The sequence below is a fragment of the Carassius carassius genome, chromosome 45 (assembly GCF_963082965.1).
Source record: "Carassius carassius chromosome 45, fCarCar2.1, whole genome shotgun sequence".
In the NCBI taxonomy this organism is placed as follows: Eukaryota; Metazoa; Chordata; class Actinopteri; order Cypriniformes; family Cyprinidae; genus Carassius; species Carassius carassius.
The window spans coordinates 16,702,385-16,719,156 of NC_081799.1; the positions used below are offsets into that span (position 1 = coordinate 16,702,385).

Sequence of the window (16,772 nt, forward strand, 5' to 3'; positions counted from 1 at the left end):
AGATGCTGAGGCCATGAGGCCCAGTACCTTCTGACAGTGTTTGAGCGAAACGGTCGCGCCGCAGCGGAAAGAACTCGCTGCGCGCTGAATGCCCAACACGCGCTGTGGTGACAGCCGCGCCGTCATGGAACACGAGTTCAGAACTATACCCAAAAACAGAATCGTCTGACTGGGGTTCAGCGAACTCTTCGCCCAATTGACACTGAGACCGAGCTTCTCGAGGTGATAGAGTAAAACGGCCCTGTGCTCCACGGCCCCAGCTCCACTCGTGATCGAGCCAGAATCAGCCAGTCGTCCAAATAATTCAGCACTCGCGCGCCTCTGAGTCTAAGAGGAGCGAGCGCTGCATCCATGCACCTCGTAAACGTACGAGGAGCCCGGACAAGCCGAACGGCAGGACTGTAAACTGGTATGCCTGGCCCTCGAAGGCGAATCTCAAATATCGCCTGTGACTTGACGCTATCTGTATTTGAAAATACACGTCCTTCAGATCTATTGACATGAACCAGTCCCCTCTGCAAATCTGCGCGAGGAGCTTCCTGGTCGTAAGCATTCTGAAACTGTGTTTCATCAATGCCTTGTTCAGCTGTCTTAGATCCAGTATGGGCCTGAGACCCCCGTCTCTCTTGGGCACCAGAAAGTATCTGCTGTACAGCCCCCCCTCGCTTTGAGCTCGAGACACAGGCTCTACAGCCCCTTTGCTCAACAGTTTTGATATTTCGGCCCGAAGTATGTGTGCTACTTCTGTTTTGACCGTAGTTTCGACGCACGCTAAAATGCGCTGGTGCAGACCACTGGCGGCCGAGACTCGTCGCGGGCCAACGTGAGCACTCGCCCCGGCTCCTTCTCGATGTCGGCTCGTCTGCTGGGCTTCTGAGCAGAAGGCGCGAGATCCTCGGAGCTCGCCCAGCCCTCACTGCCCGAAGCTAGCAGAGAGCGCGTGTCCTCTTCCCCCGACGCGGCCCTGAGATCGACTTCCTCGGACGACGCGCCGGCAAACAGCAGGCGCTGCCCACCGGGAAGCTATGCAGGGGAGGCCGGTGAAGCAAGGCGAACCGGCGAGCTCGGTTGAGCTGAAGACAGTTCCGGAATCCGCTGGAAGCGGCGCTTTCACGGCGCCTCAGCGCAGCGGAGAATGCAGGCTCAGAGAAAAAGGCCAGGCGAGTCCTCAGAGTCACCATGGCAACAGCTCGCAGTGAGGGCATCCGCCGTCAGCGAGCGCGAGCGCTGCATGATCTTCACCCAGGCAGGAGACACAGATGACGTACCGGTCTCCCTCGCTGAGTGGGGCTATGACGAGCCGCAGGAAGGCATCTTTAAAAAAAACGCAAGCTCTTTTATGAGTGTGTGTCGCAAGGCGAACACACACACATAAAGAACAGTTGGATATAACAGAATTGAAAGGATATAGGCGCCGGACAGCGCAGCAGGAACGGCAGTGGAAGGCGGCGAAGGCCAGCAGCTTCAGAATGGCTCGTCCCGCTGATATGCTTTCTCAGACGGCGCTTGCTTCCTTTGTGATCCAGCGATGCGTGAGCTTCGCTGAAGAGATGAAAAATCAGGTGAGTCAGCCTTTTCGAGCTCCTTTTATAGGTTGGGCCACACTCGTTTTGGCGGGAAGTGGCAAGAAGGGCGCGAAGCGCCCTTATTGGTCTGATGTTGCATCAGCCTGCGCTCGATGGGCTGTGCAGTTGCCGCAGAACAAGCCAATGAGCGAACGAGCCGTCTCGCCTATGGCTGTGTACTGCTGCAAATGCGCTTTACAAAAATACAAAATTAAGGATAATTTTTTGCTTCAGTATTTCGTGAAAAGAGACTTTTCCCGTAGCGTCTTAGCTAAGACGCAGTACGAGAGAGCTCTCGTAAGAGAACTTTGTTTCCTTTGCTCCTACATTTCCCAGTGGTGCGCACGCGACGCATACGTCTTCCATCTTCCACCTGCACGTCTTCTGGTTCCCCACAGTCAGCAGAAGTGAGAAAAAAACTGTTTATTACGTTTGAAATCTGGATATTTATCATACAAAACGCATGGATTCACTACAGGGGGTCTTCACTATTATAATATATATATATATATATATTAGGGGTGTAACGGTACATGTATTTTCGGTACAGGGCTTTCGGTTCGGTGCACGTGTGTACCGAATGACCGAATGCAATATTTTGTGTGAGGAACATAAGTACATTTTCTTGTTTCCAAACGAACATATTAAGTGGCGGAAGTCTCCGTGTTCAGCGTGTTCATATAGCTGTTGACCAAAACATATTCAAGTTACAGGTTATATAATGTGGGCTTAATATGGGCTTAAAGTGCACACTCTGAGATTTAATTTGAGGGAATTTTCATCACAATTGGAGGAAAGGTTAAGGAATTACAGCTCTTTAATATGCACCTTCACCCTTTTTCAAGGGACCATAACTGGACAGCTGACACAAAAGTAATTTCATGGATTCATGGCATTTGCATTTGGAAGCTGTTGTTGTGAACCCACATCATGTGGTCAAAGGAGCTCTCCATGCAGGTGAAACAGACAATTGTAAGGTTTAAAAACAAAAACTCATTTGAGAAATAGCAGGAACATAAAGAGTGACCAAATCAACAGTTTGGTACATTCTTTGTAAAAAAGAACGCACTGGTGAGCTCAGTAACATAAAACGCCCTGGACATCCACAGAGGACAACAGTGGTGGATGATCGGAGTATTCTCTCCAAGGTAAAGAAAAACCCTTTCACAGATTTCAGCCAAGAGAAGAACACTCTCCAGGAGGTAGACGTGTCACTGTCAGAGTCTACAATCAAGAGTAGACTTCACGAGAGCAAACACAGAGGGTTCACCACAAGGTGCAAACAAGGCCTGATTAGACTTTGCCAAAAAACATAAAAAAAATAACTAAACAAAAAAAAAAGCCAGACCACTTCTTGGAACAGCTCATGATCCAAGATGGTTAGATATGATACAACATCATCTGTGAAACATGGCGGAGGCAGTGTGATGTCATGGGCATGCATGGCTTCCAGTAACACTGGGTTACTGGTGTTTATTGATGAGATGACAGAAGACAAAATAAGGAAGAATTCTGAAGTGTACAGGGATGCGCTGTCTGCCCAGATTCAGCAAAACACAGCAAAGTTGATTGTATAGCACTTCATAGTACAAATGGACAATGACCCAAAACATATAGGCCTAGCAAAAGCAACCTAGAAGTTTTTGAATGGAAAAAAATGTATTATTCTGCAATGGCCATGTCAATCTCCTGATCTCAACCTGATTGTGCATGCATTTCAATTGCTGAAGAGAAATCTAAAGGCAGAAGGACCCACAAACACCAACAACTGAAGTCAGCTACAGTAAAGGCCTGGCAAAGCATCACAATGGAGGAAACAGTCTTCGGTGATGTCCATGAGTTAAGGGAGTCTTTGCATGCAAAAGATTCTCAACAAAATATTACAAAATGTAGATTTTATTTATGATTATAGTTATTTGTTCAATTACATTTGAGCCTCTGAAAATGGGAGGACTGTGTATAAAAATGGTTGTGATTCCTGTGATTTTTGTGTTATATTTTTGTTCAACCCCTTGAATAAAAGCTTAAAGTCTGCACTTCAATTTCATCTTGCTTATTTAATTTTAGTTTGATACTGGTGGCATACAGAGCCAAAATTATGAAAATTGTGTCAGTGTCCAAATATATAAATGGACCTAATGGTTTGTGTGTGTGTGTGTGTGTGTGTGTGTGCGTGTGTGTGCGTGTGTGTGTGTGTGTGTGTATGAGTATATATATATATATATATATATATATATATATATATATATATATATATATATACTGATATTTCAAAAGGTTTGCCAGCCCAGCAAGTTATGAAATTAGAAATTTAATAATCAGGTTTCAACAAAAAATTCTGACAGTCATCACTAGTCATGGACACATGGCTACACAAACTATCAACTTTTAAATATCTACATATAAAAACAGCCTGATGTCGTATTTGTTGTTTGGTTTTCCTTCAACTTTTTGGACTCATAATAGCGCTGATGCTTGGAAAATTTAAAAACTGTATGGCTTTTCCAGCTGACCTTAGTTTACATTTATTCTGCTTCATTAGGAGACTAGACCTTTTTACACAGCAGTGACTTTAAATGCTAAGTGAATTTGCGAACTTCGTTTAATGGTTGTTGGGCTGATGTTAGCATACCTGCCAATGAATCGGCAAGGAATGTTTTAGTCCCACAGATGAGCTATTGATTTAAATTAATGCCAGTACTTTTGGGAACGAACCATAAAACAACCCATTACAGAAGGTAATTGCTCATTAAAAATGGTAGATTTCTATCCTGTGGCCAGCGCAAACATATCTATAATACATTCGAGACTCCAAATTTATGAACAGCACAGCAAGCCAAAAGTCTTCCAGAGTGATAGCATAAATTAAAGAGGCATTTGCACATTGAATTATACACAAGAAAACATGCTCCAATATACTGTTTTATGAATCCTAGAGTCAGTGGGAGTTTTACATTTTTCAACTATAGCCAACTGTCTTTCTTTCCCATAAGTTCATCTTAAAGTTGAAGTGGGATTTTCAGTTCCATTAACATCACGAAATAAAACTAAAACTGATCCAGTGTTGAATCGTTCCTGATGGGGATGCTCAAACAAAAACACATTTCAGAACTGTGATTCCAAACCTCTATGACTATCTTATTTCTGTGAAACACAAAATGAGGTAATTAAATTAATCTGGTTGGGTAAATTTATTAAATTTGCAGTAAAGACTATAATGCTTAATAAAGCATCCAAAAGTTTCAGAAAAAAGTGCATTCAGCTTGCTAGTAATTTTCCAAGTGAAAGAGATCATTGCTATGTTTTCTATGGTGTTTTGGGCATTTGGTATAGGCAATTTTATACAGTAGGTGTTTGCTAGGGCATTTCTAGGTTTTTTATGTTCACGCTGGCGTTACTATAAATAAAATAAATTGATACAAAATTAAAAAAGAAATTCTAATATTCCACCCAACCACAGCTTTTGGATAATATGCAGCACAATAAAAAACAAGTAATAAATAAGTTTTGGGGAGGGTCATACCAGCAAATTATGCCATCAGAGTCTGAAACTGTCCTGAACCACCAACACTTTAAAGTTTTACATTCTACTAGGACTGATCAGGTATAATCAGTTTTTGTACAGATTAAAGCATAATTAAAAGACACGTACTTACCTTGAAGATGTCAGCTACAAGAGAGAGACTACAGGTGGTAGATCAGACAGTCTCAACTCATCACTTTCCAGAAATGAGAGTTCCACAGCATGCAGTAAAGCCACTCATGAACACTCCTGAAATCACTTTCTAAAACCCCCAAAAAAGATAGATGGGGAAAAAAAGGAAAAAAATATTAACAGTCAGAAACCATGCATGTCAGAAAAGAAAAAAAAAAAAAAACATTCCATTACCTGGAAGGATTTGTAAGTGAGTTGTCCACTTGTTTGTAATGAACAAATGTAAATTACTGAAATTATATATTATTTTAGGCATGGAATCACAGTATTGATACTATGATGGTATGATGATCACTTTCCTTCCAGGTTTTTTATTTCACTCTTCTACAGTACTTCCTTTCGACAGTTAAATCAGTTTTTTTCTATTCTATTCAATCACCACAATATGACTGGCCAGAACAAATACAGAACAATGTGTTCACAATGTAGTGCATGGTAAAACCAACGTCATTGATGACCATGCATTTCATCCACTTGCTCGTTAAAAACCTTAAATTAATGATTAGACTACACTGCATGGCTGGCTCTTTCTGTTATTACTTTTTGGTGTTTCATAGCATAACAAAATCCATGCATATTTACATTTATTATGGAATATTTTCTTGAGAGGCCTGGCACAAAAAAAACAAATTGACTGAGAAACAAATTGAAACAGCCCATGCTGTTCTGCCCCACTGAGCACAGTCTGGTGTTTTTGTTAACCATACACAGAAGATCCTGCTGTACATTAAATCCAAAGATGCTATACGCTTATAAAATCCAGTGGTAAATCAGAACCTTTTTTGCCGAATATAGCCCCAAAACTCCATCAATAAGTCTCACAAATTGTTTTTAATCACACTCAAGTTAAAAACAATCATCACTGGGTTCAAAAACAAGATTCACAACGCATCATCTTCAAAGATTGACAGATAGAATTGTCATGTAATTCAATAACTACATGTAATCTGCAATATAGCTTTATATATTACATTGACACTGACTGGAATGGCTGAGACAACTGATTACATGAAAAAAGGAAGAAAAAACACTGCAAGGTTTATTAAGAAGTGTAAATGAAATGTCTGCCTATGCACATATGCTCTGCTACAAGTGCGATCCTGACTTCCGAACTCAACACTTACACTTGCATATCTTATATTATTTTGTTTTCTTAAAAAGGAATTGAATGTGTTAACCTGAATGTGTAAATTGGGATATATTAAATCTTATGGAAGATATTCCATATCCAGTTCATCTATATGCTTTTCTACTTTACAGGTTTTTAAAATAAAATCACTCCTGGTTGCGAATCACGGTCATGACAGGCCCCACAATTTCATTGTAATACTGACACAATAGTAAAAAAAAGAACTGCCTTGTGATTCTGACATCATTTATGAATACATCTGAATTGTCATAGAATAGCTACCCTGTGCTCCCTGACCCAGCCTTGCAGTTTCCTCTGCTTTTTCCCTGTTTTCCTAGTATGGATCTCAGGTCCTCATCTAGAATGTCTGCACACTGTTACCAAGGAGACTGCACACCCACATCCTATTGTATTTTTGGGAGCAATTAACGTACCAAAGACTTGTTATCATGTTTCTTTTTTTTTTCTTTCCTCTTTCGTCTTTTTTTTTCTACATTATTTTATGTATTAACTGTGGGAGCAAAAGGTCTCAAACAATGAAAATTCAATGAGACACAATTCTTTTATCTACAAATTAAATAATCCATACATGTTTTCCCACCGTCTATGCCAAAAAAAAGCATGACGTCTTAGCAAAGACACCTTAATTTGAGCAACTACTCTGTCTGGTGGTTATTTTAAGTACTACAAGTGAAGATCAGCCTGTTAGGTTATTTAAAGAGTGACATGATGTATTGTTTTAGTAAGGTGGACATAATTTATCTATCTTTATTCTTTATCTGCATTAAATCAAGAAAACACACTCTAAGATATCCACACACAACTCCACAGGCACTAGAAGTATATGCCAAGCCTTATCTAACATGAGTGTGACACGTTTGACCCGCTTGACTGCGTTTGGCCAGCCTGGGATTACTGCTTCGAGCAAAACTCAAATTTATATTTATGAATGCGTGTAGATAGTCAGTAAACAGTTTAAGGCCATAATAATGGAATCCTTTAAATGCATTCACTTCTTCTTGATGTACTGAATTTTCAATGACATTATCCGAAACCATTTCCAACTCTGGAGAAGAAGAGAAAAAAAAATCTAGCTTTTTGCCTCATTTAAAATGCCACTTCAGGGAACTATTATTATCAAAGGACATCAAAGCATGACATGCAGGTGCTTCTCTGCACTTGCTGTGGTCTAGTGGCCAACACTTTATAAGCGGAACTGCTTCAAGGGCTGCTTCATGTTGGTATTGTAGATTCAATCCTTAAAGGGTTAGTTCACCTAAAAATGTCATGTTACTCATCCTGATGTTGTTCCAAACTTATATGCTGTGGTCACACTTTATTTTAAGGTCCAATTCTCACTATTAACAAACCATTGACTATGACTTTTGACTCAATAAACTCCTAATTTGTTGCTTATTAATAGTTAGTAAGGAAGTTGTTAAGTTTAGGTATTTGGTAGGATTAGTGATGTAGAATACTGTCTAATAATATTAATAAAAATAAATACTAATAAAACAGATAATATGTTAATAATAAGCATGCTAATAAGAAACTAGTTAATCATGAGAATTTGTCCCTATACTAAAGTATTATGTGGTTATTTATTTTTTTGTAGAACATAAAATTAACCTTTATTTTTAATTTTATATATATATATATATATATATATATACATACATACATACATACACATATATATATATATATATATACATATATATATATACATATATACACACACACACAATATTAGTTGAAAGTAACCATGAAACCAAAAACTAAAAGTTGTCTGTTTTACTTGTGCAGTATATTGCAAGTCTTCAAGTCACAGACATTGTTAATACTACATTTGAAGCTGTTATAAATCATTAAAGAAGTCATAAAAGTCATTAATTGTTTCATTCGGTCATTAAATGTATGCATTTTATTTTATTGATATATTTATTCAGAAAGGTCACATTAAACTGATATAAAGACAATTTACATTACCCATTACAAAATATTTCTATTTCAAATAAATGCTTATCTTTTGACCTTTTCCACTCATAAAATAATCATAAAATATTAGACCGCACAACTGTTATCATTAATATTAATGAGAAATGTTTCTTGAGCAGCAAATCAGCATATTAGAATGAAAAGACCATCAGACACTGAAGACGGCTGCTAAAAATCCAGTTTCGCCATCAAAGGAGTAAATTACATTTAAATTAAATCAATTTTGTGTTCACATAGAAAACAGCTATTTTAAAATTGTAATATTTCACAATATTATGATTTTAGTATTTTTATGGTCATATAAATGCAGCCATGGTGAGCATAAGTGATGTCTTTCAAAAAGGTAGTGTATTTTAACAGAAATGTTCTTCTTTTCTGTTACACAGGACAGTATTATTTGATCCTTATTATTATTATAAACAACTAGAGTAAGAACAATCTTGTTTTGTACAAAAGAAAATAAAAACGCATTATTTCTCTGCTTGTCATGACTGCATTTTAACCCTGAAAACTTTATAGACAAAAAGAGGACAAGATTTAAATTCAGTGTAATTTCAGAATTAGTGCTTTTGGTGATGACAGCTGTTCACCACTTGTTGGTTTCTCCCCAGCTGTACAGCGCAAGGCTTTGCAGACGTGTTTTGTAAATCACAAGTGTACGCCTCTAACCCTGTGCAGCTGCTTTCTTCCAGGTGTCAGCGGGACACAAAACAACATAAATATTCAACATATATATATTTACATTCACGCTCATAAGTACACACTCATTTGCAGAATCTCTTTGGTCACTATTGTCAAGTCAAGTCACCTTCATTTATATAGCACTTTAAACAAAATACATTGCGTCAAAGCAACTGAACAACATTCGTTAGGAAAACAGTGTGTCAATAATGCAAAATGACAGTTAAAGGCAGTTCATCATTATTGTGATTGTTGAAAGTCGGCATGTGGCCAGTCTGAATCAGACCAACATCCTGTGGCTCTAGTAATTTTGTCAGTTTAATTTCTGTTCTGCTTTTGCAGTAAAACTGTGATAGGGCGAACAAGGAGAAATTACAAACTTTTAAAGCATAATGAATATGTGGTCCACTTCATATGGTTTGTAACTTCTGCTTTTGCCTGCATTTGAAAATCAAAACTATCATTTTGCAATTTTCGATGCTCTATAAAGTGCATTGTATTTTCATTAAACTCATTAAAAATACTTAAATTTATTCCTAAAATTTTAATTATAATATGTTTTTTCCCTCAAGGGCATATCTTAAAATCATTGGCCAGGATATTTGGCCGAAGTATCTTTTTAATATCCTTATTGTAGTACTCCTCGTCGCTGAGAGATAACATCCAAAAACTTGCTAAAGTCTAACATCAGTGACAGGCTATACTTGGCTCAATGAATTTCTGTATCTGTATGTTCACATTGTTTCATTAAACAGTTAACTGGAAACAGTTTGTAAAGCATTTATTCATCTTAGTTAATGTTACTTAAAAAAAGGGTACTTTAGGTATAAATTAAAATCAACAAAGATTGATGTACCAGAGCTATTCAAGTTAAACAAAACTAAAATGGAAACAAAAACTAAAACCATAACCAAACTTAAATAAAAACATATTAAATAAAAAGGTTTTCTGTATTTTATAAAGTGTATTTGACTTAGCATTTATTTTATTTCAGTATTTATTATTTTAATTTAGTTTACTTGATGTAAAAAATTACTAAAATTTGAAAAAATTATTCAAAATATTATTTGAAACTGTAATAAAACTAAGTTATACTAGAAATAAAAATTCTTGACTGTATTATCTTCCAGAATATCAGGTGTGTTTTTTTTTTTACTTTATTACTCACATAAAATATCAAAATATATTTTGGTTTAATAAATAAATATTTGAATAGTTTAATAAATATCATTCAATATATACTTAATTAATTTACGCTCCATAAAAATATCCACATTTTAATAAAAATGTTTTACTTTATTGTGAACTGAGAAAACATAAAAAAAAAATATATTAATTCAAACTTAAAACATGTTCATTATAGAAATCAATTATGTTATTTTTTATTATTATTATTATTATTAATTAGTATATCTGGACCCCAAAAATGAGCATCATATCATTAACTCTGATCTAAACCTGGATGGTACACTGACATACCTCACCTTATTATTTTGTAGATAGAATATGGTCTGTCGGGATCCGATTATGCATTTTCAGCGGTTCTCAGTGATTACCAGTTATGACATTGGACCCAACCTTGCTCCTTCCTCTAGCTCTCACACATTAGTCATGTGAACAGGTGTTCCTCTTCCCTGCCTATTATCAGCCTCCACGCAGATGTGAAGCCGCTGGGAATAAACAGGGAATATCTTCACTTCGTACACCATTCTAAGCAGCCTGTCATTCACCTTTATTTCTGCTTTGTTGAATGACTGCAAGGTCAGCTTCTCCCCCCATACAGGTTGACATTACACCGCTCAGATAACACGCATTCTCTGCGCTGTCACAGCTCAGAGGCTGGAATACAAAGTTAATGTGCTCAGACTAAAAAAATTGCTCTGTGTTTGAATCAAACTGGCATTTCCTTTTAAGCTTTGACGAGGCCATCTGAACAGCGATGCCTGAAAAGATACTTGGAATTTATAGAGTGTTTTCTTTAATCTGTGCAACCTTAAAGCAGCAGTTCCTTAAAAACAAGGTCTGAGATATCGATCTTGTCATCAGCTCATGCGGAGACCCAATAATGTACATTGTGCCACGGTCTAGATACTTTTCACCTTCTATTTCAGCTGTGGCGAGCAGCTTTTAACAACAGTAATCAAGGTTTCCCAGGCAGCAGCAGAGCATGACAGAGGTCCTTGCTTATTGTTTTCCTCTCTGCCTCTTTTTCCCCCAGCTCTCCTCTCTCAACAAGATTAGAGATCCATTACTGAATCATGTTGGGCCTAAGCAAACAACCCCGCTTTGTCCCACTCATCCCACATGGCACACGAGCATCCATCATCACACCAGTTCACTTCCCTTGATATCGGTACAAAAAGCCCACATCCGTCTTAATTGGACATTAGCTGAAAATCACTGAAAATCAACCTTTGCTTCGGTACGACAACAACAGATAGAAAGGTAACAAACGAGTTGACGAGAGGAATAATTGGCTGTCGTTTTCCATCCCACCGTTTGTTCTCACCAAACTCTCTAGACAGGAGGAAAAAACACAGGAACTAATGTCAGTAGACCACAAATGCAAAGAGCGAGAAAGATGGGAATTTGAAAGCAGCATCAGGGCTTATAGGGAACTTATACATGATTCTATTCTGTTTTAACGGAAGTATTAATGTGCTTCTAATCATTCATCATTAAGTGCAAGCATTACATTTGTGCACCACTAGCGCCACCAAACACATCGGAAAATCGAAGGCTGAATCCAAAATCACACCCTATACCCATTAACTATTTCCTATATTACTCAAGTTCTAAACTTTTTTAGTTTATGTTTTAAAACAGCCCCACAACTTACCAAAGTGCTGTACAAAGCTTAAAGAAAATCTGAAGATAAACAATTAAACCATTAGCCTACTACATTAATATGGTTCACTTGAATGAGTAAATGAAAACGAGTGCGTGAATTCAGATGCTGGCTGTGTTCGAAATCGCCCCCTGTACCCTTATAAAGTGAACTACTTGAGAGTACAGCCATTTGTAGTGGTGTCACAAAACCATTTAAACATTACACTATGTATTAGGATATGGGGGCAATTTTGGACACAGACAAAGATTTTTTTTCCCCCAAGCAGGTTTCCGAAACACTTAACTTTTTGCTATTGGATGAAGAACACATAGTCCCGCCGCTCCAAGCTCACAGCATTGGTTGAGCCAAATTGCAGTTTTGTGAAGGTGAACTAAAAGTCATGGACATATTAAGTGTATAGGGTTAGTTCTGGCAGGTTACGTGGGTCAAGCTTGCATCAGCTGACTTTCAGCTGATCACATCTACCTATAAGAATATGACATCCATCATGGCATTCCTATATAAGCTCTATTCAGTTTTATTCAGCAGCTTTTTTTGCTTGCTCAGGAGCAAATCTAACAACAGAATTCAACAGTAAGCCAATTAGGTTTGTTCAACTTGTGGTAAATTTAGTATGGTGATGTTTGAACTAGCATATTCTTTCATGCTACTATGAGGAAAAGTAAGAATGCAGAAAAACATCTATGAGCAAAAACTGAACTTGCAGTTAAACTAAATGTAAAAAATTATAATGACATGCTTCGTTTTTAACTTAGGAGTAGCTTGTAGCTTATCAAGCTACAGTTTAAACTTCCCCAACAGTGTTCATTTAATTATTAAATTAGTCTATTCTAATAAACTTTTCAAGTGCACAGTTTTCTTCCTCGTCTGCCCCCTTTTCACCAGCACTTCCCTAAAATGTCTAAATAAAAAGAATATGAACTGAGATTTCTGTTAAAGATACTGTTGTGGAACAAAAAATGGTCTTCTAAAAGTCGAAAAAGCAAAACTCAAGAAACGGAGTTCCAGATGTCAAAATAAGACTTTACTGAACACAGCAATAAAGCCAAGATGACAGCCACCACACACCACTGCTAATAAGGTGGTCGGTCATATAAGACATACATCTCAGTTGTTTACCTATCATACCCTGGAAGTCACCCAACGTTTATGGGGTTAAGTTTACTGATACAATCCAATGGAAACCACCAGTACTGCTCAATGGATAGGCCCTCTTTACATTCTACATTAGGACATCCAGTATTGGAATAACTCAGCATATTAATGAGTATATTGATTACTTTTATCACCATGCATAATATTTTAAGTAAGATAATATCATATTGAGTAAATAGCATAATATAAAGTAAAATAACACAATAATACTTATAAATGTTATGTTAATTGTTTATTATAGATAGCACGTAGGCCTATAATGAGCCATTCAAGCAGAAGCGACAAATCTGGCTGTGTATTTGCATCTTGTGTCAAGAGCCCTGCGTTTTAAAGACTTTGTGTCAAATTAAAACGGTTGGAACTTTTTAAAACTCTGCCTTACCTTAAAGCCGACAATGATTTGAGGTTCGCACCTGCAGGCCTTCGCTGGTCTTTAACAAACAAACTTACTATAACACGAGAGAGACACATGAAGCTCCTAGCGGGTCAAAACTAGAAATTCGACTTGAGTCGGTTCTCATTAATTAGAACAGAGTATAGACCCTACAGTTTACACAAAAATACAAATACGCCTAGGCTACACACTTAAAAATGCCAGTGTGTACAACAACCATTCATTATTCAAAAACTCTATAGCCTATTCATGTCCAATAGTCTATTTTAAGTCGTGTTGTAATATTTAAGTATTTTCCCAAAAGTATGTAATGCTAGGCCTATATGACAGTTTATTTAAACAAACTAATAAAAAACACTTTTAAAACGATTTAATTATTATTTTACGTTATGACGTAATTAGTTAGTCACGTGGCCCTTACCAAGCCTGGCATAACATCTACGTAAATTAATTCAGATAATAAAATTATTAGGGTAAATTCAGGTTATTCAGTCATCTCAGTGGTGTCCCAGTTTATTTACCTGAATTCACCCAAACGTCCTTTAAATTGAATTTATTTATCCATGCTAATAGACCTACAGGTATGTACTAAAATATAATTTATTAAGTTCTGTTGATCTGAAGTAAATTTAATATATAACTAAATCCTGCCCTCATGTGGACATAGTCTGTATTTTTTTTTTAGAACGGACCAAATACATTATATCAACACCAGTTATAAAGGTCTGAGGAATCAAGGTATTTTATGCTTTCCAGTCCTATCTGTTTCATATTCAAGAGTGGGCCACATGCCTGTAGCATAAAGACCAAAGGCCTAATGACTTTCCAATTAGCGTTTCTGGTTTTGCCCTTTCAGTCTTCTCTTCTCTAGAGCTGATTTACTAGTTGCTGTTCTGGTCTCACCTCTGAGAAGACCATTATAAAATCCTCTAGGCAGATCTCTGCTTCAGTACTCCATCAAACTAATTGAGTTTCTCCTGGCTTTTAGCAGGCTCATTAACTCAACTCTGATCACAGGGCAAACCGGTGTGTGTCACCAAAGATGGTATTAATAGTGTTTTACTCAAGTGACCCCTTCCCTCCATCGGTGCTACAGTAAATAACACCACCTCAAATTGTTGTCCTTGTATATGACGCTGCAAGAAGGTGTTTCAGTGTAGATCTTTGAAGAGTGTGGCTCTTGTTTAAGCTACTGAATGTAAGGCAAATATGCACAGCTGTGACCCCCTTTCATGCCAGATTTGAAATTGTTTATTAGATTCAAACGACTAGCATCTAATTTACACTTGCTCAATAAGATCCAGACTGTTTTGCCTATTGCCCTCCTCGGGTTCTGTCTGTGGCCATACTGTGAGAATAAAGTGTCTTTGAGATCAAACATTGGTGCTGAGCAAATGGATCTCACGCAGAGAGGGCAGCAGATGGACTGGGCATGGAAACAAGTTAGCATCTCTCCAAACAGACTTTCAATGAGCCATGGCAAAAACAGGAAGAGGCCGATGATAGTAAATGATGTAAGGGACACTGGGCTTTTACTCCAATGAATACTTAGGGCTATTTTTGAAAGTTAATGTCTGTTCCGTGATAACTTGCCTCAACCTCAACCTGAGGCAAGTGTTTTACCTGTAGTGAAAAATATGGTACTGGAATTTAGTTTGGAAGAAAGAATTCACTCAATTTATCCAAAATATTTTACGTTTTGTGACAGGAATGTCTTGCAAACTTATTGTCTTTTAGATGGATGTACTGTATTTTCACTTTAGCCATCCCAATATGTCAAACCCACATTTTCAGAGCTAGGATGTGTGAACTTTTAAGCATATACAGTAAAGCTTCACATTGAAGGAGGAAAGTAACATCTTTAAAACATAAGATAAGGAGCCATGGTCTACTGATAGTTTTCATGGCAATAGAAACTTGAGAAAGTCTGGCAATTATGGGACAAGTTATTTCTCATAGGAGTAAGTGATATTTCTCTCTAAGGTATGGGAGAAGAGTGCACAAGTCTGTAGGAATAAAAACGGGAAAGTGAAGTGAAAGTGAAGTGAAGTGACATTCAGCCAAGTATGGTGACCCATTCTCAGAATTTGTGCTCTGCATTTAACCCATCCAAAATGCACACACACAGAGCAGTGAACACACACACACACACTGTGAGCACACACCCGGAGCAGTGGGCAGCCATTTATGCTGCGGCGCCCGGGGAGCAGTTGGGGGTTCAATGCCTTGCTCAAGGGCACCTAAGTCGTGGTATTGAAGGTGGAGAGAGAACTGTACATGCACTCCCCCCACCCACAATTCCTGCCGGCCCAGGACTCGAACCCACAACCTTTCGATTGGGAGTCCGACTCTCTAACCATTAGGCCACGACTTCCCCTGAAATATGCTCAGTTTATGTTTAGGGTCTGATATTTCATTTAATGAAAAATATTTAATATGAAAAATGTCTCTTATGCTCACTATTTATTTGGTCAAAATTACAGTGAAACTTAATATTGTTATTACAATTTAAAATAACTATTTTTTATTGTAATATGTTTTGAAATGTAATATAATTCTGTGATGGCAAAGATTAATTTTAAGCAGCCATTACTGCAGTCACATGATCTGCCGATTTGGTGCTCAAGAAACGATTATATACAAAAACTAATCCCTTCTATTATTATCAATGCTTTTTTGGAAAGCATGATATTCTTCAGGATTCTTTGAAAAATCATTTTTCTTCTGACCTCGAGCTTTTGAACAGTAACGTGGTAATGAACAAACAAAGCAAAATACAAACACATTTTATTTCACTATACTTACAAAAGAGAACAAAAGGTCAAGTAAAGCATCCAGTTTTCAAAGAGGCATGGAATCCACAAACATCAGATAACAAGAATGAAAAGAATAAATAAAGATATAAAAATGCTCAAGTTTAAGAAGTCTAACTATTGGAGGCTTTTCAAATTGTCATGTTCTTATTCCTGAGGTGCTTTTTGTAAAAAAATCCAGATTTGTTTGATTCTGGACTATAATAGAGGAGTTTGAGCTATTGGATGTTCTAGTCTGTCTTCATCTTTATTTCATCTCAGAGGTTTAGCTGTTCTACGGGGCCCTCTAGAGTCTGACAGTGCTGCTTCAGTCCATTGGCTGGTGCTTTAGGCAAAACAACATGTTGTAGTCTCCTTCAACTCATGGTACCCCTGGTGGTTAGGCTCTGTAAAGAGACAGAGAGTGCTGTTAGGGGCATATATTTTGGGTGGTAACCTGATGTTAAGTGTGAAAAATAAAGTGCACAATGC

General features: G+C 37.6%; 1 protein-coding gene and 1 pseudogene across 3 annotated transcripts in view; both read right to left on the minus strand.

The window, feature by feature from the left end:
• LOC132127695 (opioid-binding protein/cell adhesion molecule homolog) overlaps positions 1 to 14,463 on the minus strand; it is a 197,453-nt gene extending 182,990 nt beyond the window's left edge. Inside the window, exons 1-2 of one of the 3 annotated variants that reach the window (XM_059539693.1) lie at positions 14,277 to 14,463; positions 5,222 to 5,346 (exon numbers count right to left, since the gene is read on the minus strand). The gene's annotated coding sequence lies outside the window, so the exon portion shown is untranslated. Of the gene's footprint in view, positions 1 to 5,221; positions 5,351 to 13,476; positions 13,702 to 14,276 lie in introns of those variants that run through there. The other 2 variants (XM_059539692.1, XM_059539694.1) reach the window with 2 other exon arrangements.
• A 1,797-nt stretch (positions 14,464 to 16,260) lies between these two features.
• LOC132127684 (uncharacterized) overlaps positions 16,261 to 16,772 on the minus strand; it is a 90,204-nt pseudogene continuing 89,692 nt past the window's right edge.